This window comes from Leptidea sinapis, chromosome 2 (genome assembly GCF_905404315.1).
Source record: "Leptidea sinapis chromosome 2, ilLepSina1.1, whole genome shotgun sequence".
In the NCBI taxonomy this organism is placed as follows: domain Eukaryota; kingdom Metazoa; phylum Arthropoda; class Insecta; order Lepidoptera; family Pieridae; genus Leptidea; species Leptidea sinapis.
The window spans coordinates 14,008,845-14,021,250 of NC_066266.1; the positions used below are offsets into that span (position 1 = coordinate 14,008,845).

Here is a 12,406-nt window from a genome sequence, read left to right on the forward strand (position 1 = left end):
AATTGCGCGTAAATTTTACACGCACACACTGTTTTTTGGAATACCAGAGGAATTATAAAAACGTTTTCGACTTTATAAAAGCGTCGATCTTTATAATTTCGTAAACTTTAAGTTACATTGGTTCCTGGGACACCGAGGTAAGGTTCAACGGTTCTACCTATCGTGGCATTCGGAAGAGAAATACTAACTAGTTTAGTACTCTAGAAGTCTAGATGAACTTGAACCGAGAAGAATGCGCAAGAAACTCAGCACCCAGCGGGTTTTTTTTTATTTTCAAATTTTAGTCAAAAGTTAGCGATCTTGTGCTGATCGTTCAATTCTAAAGGATGTCATATAAAGCCCCTCTTACTGTAATACAAACTAAGACAATTTGTAAGTGTGCATAATCAATAAACCTGGCTTGGATTAATCGGTTTTCTAGCAGCAAAAGGCTCTATCTAGAGTCTAGACGTATAAATTTTCTAAGGTAATTCATATCAAAATATAATAATTGAGTGTTCCTCCGCGTTATATGGCATTTTGACAAGTTAAACTATTCTATGACATAATATCTCATAATCAAGACATCATCATATGTGTACAGCAGCTTATATCACAATGTGTAATCTACACGAGTCCTTATATCCCTCGTCCTTTATCCCGACGCCGTCTCTGGGGTCTCCCGCGGGATCTTTACAAAGACGTGATCGGGAATCATAGTGCATTTAGAGTCGCGGACCTCTACTTTTTATGATTTTTTACATTTATACTTAGTTCACTTAAATTTTGTATTTATTGTGAGTAATTTGAATTGAGCTCTCGGACTGTAAAACTTTGAAATAGACCTCCTTTCGCTATGCTTTGAAGGCTTCTTTGCTATCGTACAAGGTAAAATACTGTGTTCTTTTTAAAAAAAAATAAAAAGAAACATTTTTTTTTTATGGGACCAAATGGCACCTTTTGCGCATCAAACAAAATAAGAATTACGTAAATCGGATCATAAATCTCAGAGTAATCGGTGTACATACATAAAAAAAATACCGATCGAATTGATAACCTCCTCCTTTTTGAAGTCGGTTAAAAATAAAGTTGTACTAGAGCTACTCTCGTGAATTCACCCTGGGTGCTACAACAGATCCGTTTGAATACATTATTTCACCAACCACCAGCTAACTCAAGTTCATTTATTTATCCCCTACTTTGTTTGTCGAAGGTTACAAGATGGCTCGTGAAGATCAAGTCAATCTTATTTGCTGACAATTTACTTCCTACCCTCAACAAGGGCCTTCCAATCTATATAAAAGGGTTGTCCTTTCTCTATTTTCTTGTATTTACGGCCAATAATACATTGAGAACTAACCGGAATACTAACTTTATAAAAATAAATTGTTGCTTTTTACACTGAGTAGTCTAATATTACTTGCCCTTTATTGTATACCAAAAGAATTCATAAAAATATAGATGCTTAACATTGATGTACACATTTAGACTCACAATTAAGCTCAAAATTGTTTTTTTGTTTCATGACAGTAAGGGACGAGACGAGCAGGACGTTCAGCTGATATTAAATGATACGACGAGCCCATAACAAAGCAATTAAATTAAATTAATTTAACAAACATTCTGAGCAGCACTACAATTGCGGTCGTCACCTTGAGACATAAGATGTTATGTTTTGCCCAGTGATTTCACTAACTAACGCCCTTCAGACCGAAACAGATTAACGTTTAAACATTACTGCTTCAAGACAGAAATAGGCGCCGTGTTGTGTTTTTATAGTACTCTTTTGTCTGCAAAAATATGCAAAAATTTCACTATCTATATTAAAAGGCATAAAAGGCATTCATTTCCTCAAAATTGATTCCTTTAGAATTCTTTTTGATGTCATTAGAAGAGTTAATAACATTGTATAGGTAAATTATCATACTTAAATACGTAAAGCAATTCAAAATGTTAACATATTTCTTTGTACAATAATTTCGCCCGAACACTTGTACCAAAGGATCTTTGTGAATACTGCCTAACCAATTAGTACAAAGTTCCCCAGTTAACCGGTAAATCGTCAAACAGAGCTACAGATGTTACCAGGATATTGAGCTATTCACTTCGACCTCAAAGTGTTGGCAGTGGAATGAAATCATAGTGTAGTTTCCTTCAATCAGCTTTAAATTGGAGGTAGAGTAATTAGTCGAAGCTCCAGCAAATTTTGGAGTGCATTTGCAACAGGAAAAATTGTGCTTTGAGTTTTTTACGGTTTTTATAAGCTTCACCTCTATGTATGTTTGTTTGTAACCGACTAATTTGATCCTTACCCAATTTAAACGATCAGATTTCGTTCAAATTTCGTAGATTTATCGAGGACCGATGATAATACATTATTTTGATAAAATTATTCCAATATTTAAAATAATTTTCATCTGTCGTCTATAAGGCAGGAATTGATGTGAATTTTAAATTTCTTTTCTATTTTGTAGTTTAATATTCTAAAAAAAGTAATTCTTTAACTACTATTTATCAACAATTCTTTTGCATATCGAAACACATTTTTTGTTTTGTCCATTTTCTGGGATCATGTTGTTAAAGCATATACAAAAGACTTACTCACTCAACTTAACCGAGTAGTAGGCATAACAATTTTATGTATGTTATTATGATTATCACAGTTTCTAGCAAATTCGCTAATGCACTTATGTAAATATATAATTAAGAATAATACCTTGAGACTGACTTATATGACAGCAAGCGTCGTAAATATGTCCCAAAGCCCAACCGCTGGCAGCTATTTCGGTCAACGGATCAGCCTAGCTATCCAACGCGGTAATGCTGCCAGTATTCTTGGTACGTTTCCCCGTAATGATGGTTTTCATAGTTTTGTAAATATTAGTATAAGATATGTTATGTTTGAATAAATATATTGAGATGCAACAGTTAAAATGTTTAATTCTAAAAAAAATCTCTCAATATTTCTTATTATGATTACGATATCTGATGAAAGAAACCTGATGGTATGTAATCACCGCAGCCCATAGTGTCGTGTAACACCAGGGGAATCACAAGAGAGTTAAAAACCTTATAAAGCATATTATTAAGAATTAGAAAACTGAAACCATTAGTACGTGGCGAGCGAGGATCGAACCGGGTGCTCCGAGATGAGAGTCAACGGTTCTAACTATTAAACCAACGACTATTATTAACGAAATTTGCGAATTATGGCTTTATACAGCTAAAGAAGTGCCAAAAAAAATGGGGTGCGTACGTGAATGCACGCAAGAAGTTATACTTATTTGGCCTAACAAAGCAAAAATCATTAAAATGATTTATTCCTCGTGCTATTCTACGTTTTTAGAAAGAACAATTTTGTAAAAATCTTGCAAAGATGGCTTTGACAATTAATTATTAGATAATGAATACGGATATATGATCTTGGACCCTTTGCTTGTCCTAATAATTGACGAAAAAACCAAAAAAAAAATAACGAATGACGTTAGCGTCAGAAAATTTTAGGAATCAACTTCACCCTGTTACTTTTGTGTTACAGTGATGCGTGTGCATCTTATTTGCATCATTCTTTCATAAAGCGCCCAAACAAGACGTATAACTTCAAAATATTTTATTTATTTATTTATTTTATCAAAATACACACTATCATTACATAATATTACAATGCGATTTAGGTACATACGTTATTATCTACATTTTACATCCTTAAAGCTTATAACATTATTATAAATAATGCTACTCTCGTTAATTCACCCTAAATGCAACGTAACAGTTCATTCTGTGAGGCTATTTCGTTAATTGTACGAAGTGCACGCGTCATCACTGCCTGGCTTAGATCCTGGACTGAGATCTATAAAGCATACGTAGAGTTTGCTCAGACTTTCCTTACGTAAAACTTAGCTGAGTATTAACGCGAACTTGACTTTTCCACTGAGCTGTCATAACTATAAAAGTGAAACCAAAGATAATGCTAAGTTTACACTCGGCTAAGTTTACGTAAGTAAAGTATTAGCAAAGTCTAAGTATTACCTATAGAGTTCAGCCTAGGTTCTTCCATCAGCTAAAAAAATGCATGTTTCCACAGGATATCATAAATGCGTTGACAGTCCGACGACACTGAAAAGAAACGTTTATTTTGAACAGCCGAAGCGGACGTCGTTTGAAGATTTCTTAATTTTCCTGTCCTTTCAGACAATTCAGAGCGATCCAATCTTTTGATGTTATAACATTACGTTGCTAAGTATTTAAGCAAAATCTTTACTAATATTTTAAAAAGGAAAGATTTGATTGTTTGCTTGTTTGTTTGCATTGAAAAGGCTACGAAACTACTGAACCAATTTGAACAATGTTTTCACTGTTGGGAAGGTACACTATCCCCGCGTGACAAAGTATTTTTGTTACACATTTAAATAGAACACTTTTTCAAGAATTAAAACGCGTGTAATTGTAACTGTGTTTTTAAACTAGATTTTAGCGTAAAAATTACAATTATTAATTTTATTTTAGCTAATCCGACGTTTCAAGACCTTTCCAGATATCGTTTTCATTCGACACGTGTTTCGCCTCTACACAAGACATCCTCAGGAGATGTTGACCGCCAAATTCTAGCACGAGACTATCTCGTCTATTTAATCGTCGAATCTATTAAAGACATATATTAGTGGAAGTCACACTAATAAAAACTTATAACATTTGGATGACTGTTTACGACTTATCAATGAATATCGGTTACAGCAACAACAGATTCCCTTATCTATCTATGGAATCTCCGTTAGAGATGTTCTTCACACTTGCACGCTATGTTTGTCTATACGCTAGCATACTGTATGCCTGTAGTTATCTGTTGACCTACAATCAAATTATCATCTAGCAGGAAAGAAGAAGCCTTAAGAATATTTTGTATATCTCAAATAACATATAATTCAAATCAAATCACCACACCATGAATTACGGATGGCAATAAGTGGTCGGATCACTGGGCCTGGGACTAGATTATGATTATTTCATAGCAATATTGTATGTTTCTTTAAAAAGAGCGCAAAAAAGGAATGCTGGTAGAGTTTCTTGCGCCGCTTCTTCTCTCTCCGAGCGCCATTTGTTTCCGAAGCGGTAGTAGTATCTAGTATATTCGAAATGACATCAAATATAATTCTAAGGAATCAATTTTGAGAAAATAAATGTCTTTTATACCTTTTAACACAGCAAATAATAATGTGTTAGTGATAAATTATTGAATGAGTTAACTGTCATCATATTATGTCATCATCAAAACTGAACAAACTATTGCCAATTTATGACTACAATATTGCCCTTAAAAGTAAACACAAAATCCAAAATTAAATTATCAATTAGATGTAAGTTAGGCCAATTGCATTGTAAACTATATCAGCCAATTAGTACATAACACTAACAATTGAGCATCACAATAATAGTTTACAATAACACTTTGTTATCGTTACATTGTCAATATAATGTAAACAACTCGACAATTGATGCTGTTGAGTTACCAAAGTTCATATTAGTTACTAGTTTCAAAGTACGTGGGCATTGAAAATGACCACTTTGTAGTTTGTCGATATCCCCAATCTGTTGCCTTCATAATTACTTTGAAATTTTGACAGTTATCAAGACAATCATGTTTATGAAAAATCTTTACAATGCAGTCAATTAAAAATCATGAAGATTGATGCTTTCATTATGCGATACTGTTCAATTTTTAGGTTTTACTTGGTGGTGTGATATATAACACTTATCTTGAGCTCAATTTCACCTATTGGATTCAGCACATTATAACTATAGAAGTAGTATCTAGTGTATTAGAAATGACATCAAAATAATTCTAAAGGAATCAATTTTGAGAAAATAAATGCCCAGTAATGCCCATTTGACTGTGTCTTCAGCTACCGTTTTCGAGCCTGGATTGCTTTAATATCATCTTCCCATCTTGTGATAGGTTTTCCTCTTGTTCTTTTGTCTAGTGGACCGTTCTAGAATGTTACATTTTTTTTATGAAAATGCGACCGTACGAGTCACCTGGTGGTAAGTTATTACCGCTGCCTACATTCTCTTGAAAAACTAGAGGATTCATAGGAGCGTTGCGGCCTTCTGGGGATTCAATTGGTCAAGGTTCAAATTACCCCAGCCCACGATCTTCTTAAGATAGGACTCGATAGAAGACACGAGTCCCTCCCGACACTGGTCGACGATCTCCCGAGAGAAACCTGCATGGCCCGTGTATATCAGATCACTAATGTTGCCGTCTGCATAGCAATGTGTGTTAGAGGTGTCCAACATATCATTGATATGCATAAGAATCAGTGTGGGAGAAAGCACACAGCCTTGGGGCACTCCAGGGTCTACGGGCTTTAGGTTCGGGCAATAACCGTCGACACCGACCTGTTTGCTGCGCCCAGTGAGGAAGCTGGAGATCCACTTGCATAAGCTCTGATAAATTGGAAGCCCAAATGATAGAAGTTTTGATGGAAGCGCCTTGTGCCATACACGATCAAAGGCATTCGCTAAATCCAGGCTAACTGCCAGGCCTTCCCCCTTGCTTTGGATTGCCGCCGCCCATCTATGTGTTAGGTATACCAGAAGATCGCTTGCCGATCAACCATGGCGAAAGCCGTACTGTCGGTCGTTGTTCAACTGGTCACCTCCTTGGTAAACCAAGATCTGGCGTTTAATTTTCCTCTCCGTGATTTTGGAGAGCAGGGAGGAAATATCAAAAGTTTGTAGTTTGGTAGATCCGAACTGTCTCCTTTTTTTCAATCGAATGAACAAGGGCCGACTTCGATGAGACAGGGACTATGCCTTTTGATATGAGTGCCGGAATAAACGCGTTAGCACCGGCGTCAACTCAGGGACACACGTTCTAAGCACGATTGGAGAAATGTTAAATGTCCAACGAAAACAGAGCTCGCCGAACAGTTAAAGTTAAATGAATTAGAAATGTAATTAACTTTACATGGTGATATACCAAATCTTACCCTAAAGTCTCATTTGCGTCTATTTCTTTGAGTGGTAAATCACAGAAATTGTTTTTTTATTCGATCCGAGTATAGCCAAGTACGACTACTAGTATACAGATAGACGCGCGCTCGAGAATTATATTTTAACGGGTTTCAATAAGTGATTTCATATCTCATTTTGAATGAAAATATTAGAATTTGAATATTTTGCTACAATCTGTTCAGTTTAATAAGCGTAATGAATAAGCAAACAGTTTTCAAATGTTAACACTAACATTTCTGTTCGAGCCACAGTTCGAGGTAGGAAATACTCACAAAAATCAAATAACATGAAAATTCCACATACAAAATTGCATTGTAACCACTTCAATATAAATTACAAACAATACAACAATTCAAACAGCATGACTAGAATTTAATGCAAGAACATTGAGGTATATTTTATTTATTTACATGTATAGTGGCTAGGGATGCAAGTTCTATTTTTATTTATTGACGCGGGAGTTACACATTTTTAAGGGATTAAAACTGTCATGTATCTACAGAAAGTACCACCTCCGAGGCAACAAATGGCGCTAAACTTGATAATGGCAACAATGACAAATACTTTACTAATTTCAACCGCAGTCCCCTTAAAAACGTGCTTTGGAAAGGTCACGAAACGTCGCGTTAACTTAATAATAAAAATGTAACTTTTACGAAAAATCAGGTACGTAACAATTACAGGCGTTTTAAAACATTAAATAATGTTTTATTATAAGGGATGCCAGTCCATAGGCGAACATTATTTTTTTATTTTTTTGTACATATTATATCTATTGCTTTGGAATAGTATTTTTGAAATCAATAGTTTTTTTGTTATTTTTTTTTAAACTGAAGTACACTAACTAATAATTTGTCTAAATATGTGTAGAATTACTTAAATTTTGCAAAGCAGCAATAAACGTAAGCGTATTGCCAACTGCACAAAACACTGATGAATATTTGACTACGACAATTACTTGACATTACTTGACTCAAATATCCAGATAGCATAAAAAAGATTCAGCCGAAAAAGATTTCTAAGAATGGAAGAGTTCCGTTACTTTGTCATGGATTCCATAATCAGAACCTAACCAAACTCTCACCAACTTACCTTTGAAGTATTGAAGTATATTCTTTCCAACAAAAAAAGAATCATCTAAACAGGTTGGCGCCATATTGAGTTATTCGTCTATTCGTATATTATAACTCATCGATGCCATTGTCAAATCTATACCAATTACAATGGCACCAAATAGGAAGCAGCAGCTTTCAAATAAAAAAAGAATTATCAAAATTGGTTCACTATGTCTAAAGTTCTGAGGTAACAAACATAAAAAACCGACGAATTGAGAACCTCCTCCTTTTTTGAGGTCGAAAAGTTGTTGCAATATGTTTGGTAAAAAAATACATTTCTATTCTATTCATGTTTGTTTCTGGTAAATTATATTGTAATCCAATCTATAAATTTAAAATATACCAAATATTGTAATCTTCAATGAATTTCGCAGAGCATTTATATCAATAATGCTGTCTGATATGGAATGCCCGCAAACGTCACGAATATATCGGCTTCTAAATACTCGCGGCAAGCGATATCGATAGGGACGTGTCAGCTACGAGAGGAATTTTGACAATTAATTTTGATTTATAATGCTTTATTGATTTTTTTACTCGCTTTTTATTAGCTTCTATATTCTTTACAGGATGTATGTTGTTTGTAACCGACTCATTTGGACGCGATTATGACCCACTTTAAACGGCCAGATTTTGTTCATACTTCGTAGATTTATCGAGGACCGATGACAATATATTAATTTTATAAAATTATTCCATTTTTCAATTTGCAAAATAAGATTTTTCTTAATTTATCTAATTTTCATCTATCGTCGATAGGAAATAAATTGATGTTAATTTTTAATATCAACCATTAAATTTGCAACCAAAGCGTGTTTTTTAGTTTTTAAACTACTTTTATTATTATATTGTTTACTAGCTGACGGTGTTCTGTCGATGGAAAAAAATCCATTGAAAATGTGTAATTAAAGCTAATGAGTTAAAAATGAAACAAAAACGTATTTCTGAATGATTTTATAATATGTGGTAATTACTTTATAAAATGATAAGGATTAATATTGTATTTGTAAAACAGTTTTTGCATGACCGCTTTATAATGGCCATTTTTTTTAATTCCTTAAAGGATAGACATATGCCCTCGCGGATGCTTTTCTGTAGACCTATATAAGATGCACAATTTCACCATACATTATTTTGTTACATCTCAAAGGGAGCGTTTTCGTTAAAAGCTTATTATCTTATTATTAAGCTTATCCCAGACGGCTTATTTTTTTCCGACACAAATTTCGTGAATGTATACAAAAACTTAACAAATCAAATACTAAAACCTCCCTCTTCGAGAACCAGGCTATCTATTGTTGAAAACAGCATGAAAATCAGTGCAGTCGTTTTATATCATCATAATTATAAGCAATCTTTTAATAGACGTAAAATAATACGCATTGACAAGCTAAAATCTCGCCGATCTAAAGTATAGCGCGGCGCGGGGCCACTTAGAGATTACAGAAGGTTAAAGGCATAAAAGGCGTTTATTTTCTCAAAATTCTTTTAAAATTCTATTTGATGTTATTTCTAATATACTAGATACTATTACCGCTTCGGGGACAAATAGCACTCTGAGAGAGAAGAAGCGGCGCAAGTTACTCTCCCAGCATTATTTTTTTGCGCTCTTTCTTATGAAATTTAGAATATTGTACTGTCATTAATTTCAGCAAAGCCATAGACCCTTAAGTTCGTTTACCATAATATTATCATTAAAGATACTATGCAGGTGAGGTTCAGTTCAGGCTAATTAAATAGATTCAAATACATTAGTACATTTTACCAGTGGGAGGCTCCTTTGCACAGGATGCCGGCCAGATTATGGGTACCACAACGGCGCCTATTTCTGCCGTGAAGCAGTAATATATAAACATTACTGTGTTTCGGCCTAAAGGGTGCCGTAGCTAATGAAATTACTCGGCGAATGAGACTTAACATATTCTTATGTCCCAAGGTGACGAGAGACCGTAGTACCGCTCAGAATATTTGGCTTTTTCAAGAATCCTGAACGGCACTGCACTGTTATCGGCAGGCAGCTGAACTGAACTGTCCTGCTCGTCTCATCCCTTATTTTCCTTAAAAAAACATCTAATACACATACATTCTATAATGATATGACAAATATAATATTTATTTCCTACTAGCTGATAACTTCAAATTCAAGTCAAAGTTTATTCAATTAAACTTAAACTAAGCACTTATCAATAGTCACAATAAATATTTCATTAAAATTATTGAAACTACTATATGTACGGAAAAAGTAGAGCTAGTGAGAAGAACATACAAGAAACTGAACGGAACAATTCTATTCATCTGTGTCTTACTTAACTTATTCAATCTTCGGCTGCGTACACACATGACTGAGCATAGCTAAGTTAGTAAGTTGTTTATTAAAACTTTAATTACTTTATTATAAATGAAGATATTTTTAAACGAGCAGGACGTTCAGTTGATGGTAATTGATACGCCCATATACAATGCTGTGCCACTCAGGATTCTTGAAAATCCCCAAAAATTCTGAGCGGCACTACAATTGCGCTCATGACGAGCGTGAGACATAAGATGTTATGTCCCATTTGCCCAGTAATTTCACTTGCTACGGAGCCCTTCAGATCGAAACGCAATAATGCTTACACATTATTGATTCACGGCACAAATAAGCCGTTCTGGTAGATATAATCTAGCTGGCATCCTGTGCAACGGAGCCACCCACTGGTATATCCCAATACTTTTTTAGATTATGGCAAAGTGTCTAAGGCATAAAACTAAAAGACTTAATTAAAATCTATTAAGTAGTTTTCTGTGATGTGCGCGTTAATTAAAACCTCTATTATTGTATTTTTATAGATTGTCACAATTTTGGGTGATCAACGATGAAGTCTCTTGCAATTTAGATATATTTTGTTTAATATTGAGTTGAGTTGTTGAAGTGGTAGTAAGAATTATATTTCATCTTAAGAATCAACTATCACGAACACTTTAACAGATATGCAAATATTTGTCATACTATGTATATTCAATCTATAAATATAAATAAAATTGGAGTTTGTAATATTTAAAATATACGGTACATATACGCCAAAATATTTTTTTTTTACAAATTTTGTCTGTCTGTTTGTTCCGGTTAATCTCTGAAATAGCTGGACCTATTTTGACGGAACTTTTATTAACAGGTTGCTGTAAGCATCAGCTAATAAGGAGTAACTAATGCTACGTTTATATCAGAAAAAATATTTTATTTTAGAAAAATAAAAGATTATTTTAAAAAGCCATAGAAAAAATAGAAAGTTTAACTCTAAAAATAATTTATATGGCAAAACAATGTTTGCCGGGTCAGCTAGTATTTAAATAAACATCGTGCAATTAGTAAATTCGTACTTTAAAGGTATTATAAATTTTAACCTCTTGGTGAAAATACCTCGATAAAGAGTACCAAATATAAGATGTAACAATTTATTGACAGCACAAATACCGAAAAATTATTAATTTAAATGTTCAAGGTTTTAAGAATTGCGATCGCTGTGGTTCGATTCCTGGTCAGATCCGTTATAATTCACATATAATTTGACAAACTGATACAAACCACAATTAATTGAATTTAACCCATAAATATATTTCTCCTAACGTACTATATCTTTTCTATTTGTCGATGTATGTTTAAAAAATATTGGGAAGTTAAGGTTATATTATATCAGTAGCTTAAGCCACTGGCTCTTAAATGATAATTTTCGATTTATTTTAATATTTTTTTAAAATATTGACCTAAGACTTCACTGTTTAGTGGCTTAAAAGATTTTGGCTAGTGTGATATTTATTATTTATCATATCTTCAAATAATTATATAAATATTTTTATTTAATAAATGTAATCAAAATAAATAGTACATATGAACTTTGCAGCATATCGCTAAAGTCTTATGACAGACCCTACCATACAGACTTTTTTCAAGAAATATAAAAAAAAACATTCTCAAATTAAAAACCGCTACAGTAGTACACTGTATAAAATTATTTCTCTACCAATAGGTAAAAATTGTACGCTTAAAGAAAATAATACAGAATTAACTTACCAATTATTTCTTCTTACAAACTCTTCATACCTTAACTGCGTTGTTTCTTGCCCGCCAAACTCACGGGAAACTACGATCAACTGCTGCAAAGCGCGCGAAAACGAGTCTACTTACGCTGTATTCCAGCCAATCAGGTGCGTCCGTCGCCTCCGCGCTTGTGTGTCAGCCAATCATGTTAATGCAAGCACTTGAAAACTTTAATAGGTTTTTCATGTCACTATCTAAGCTAAGCTGCGAACATATTGGT

General features: G+C 33.8%; 1 protein-coding gene across 4 annotated transcripts in view; it reads right to left on the bottom strand.

The window, feature by feature from the left end:
- Window positions 1-12,406, bottom strand: part of LOC126977396 (tachykinins-like) — a 100,485-nt gene that overhangs the window by 54,146 nt on the left and 33,933 nt on the right. Inside the window, exon 1 of one of the 4 annotated variants that reach the window (XM_050826186.1) lies at window positions 12,160-12,235. The exons of the other annotated variants lie outside the window; for them this stretch is intronic. The gene's annotated coding sequence lies outside the window, so the exon portion shown is untranslated. Of the gene's footprint in view, window positions 1-12,159; window positions 12,236-12,406 lie in introns of those variants that run through there. 4 annotated transcript variants of the gene reach the window in all.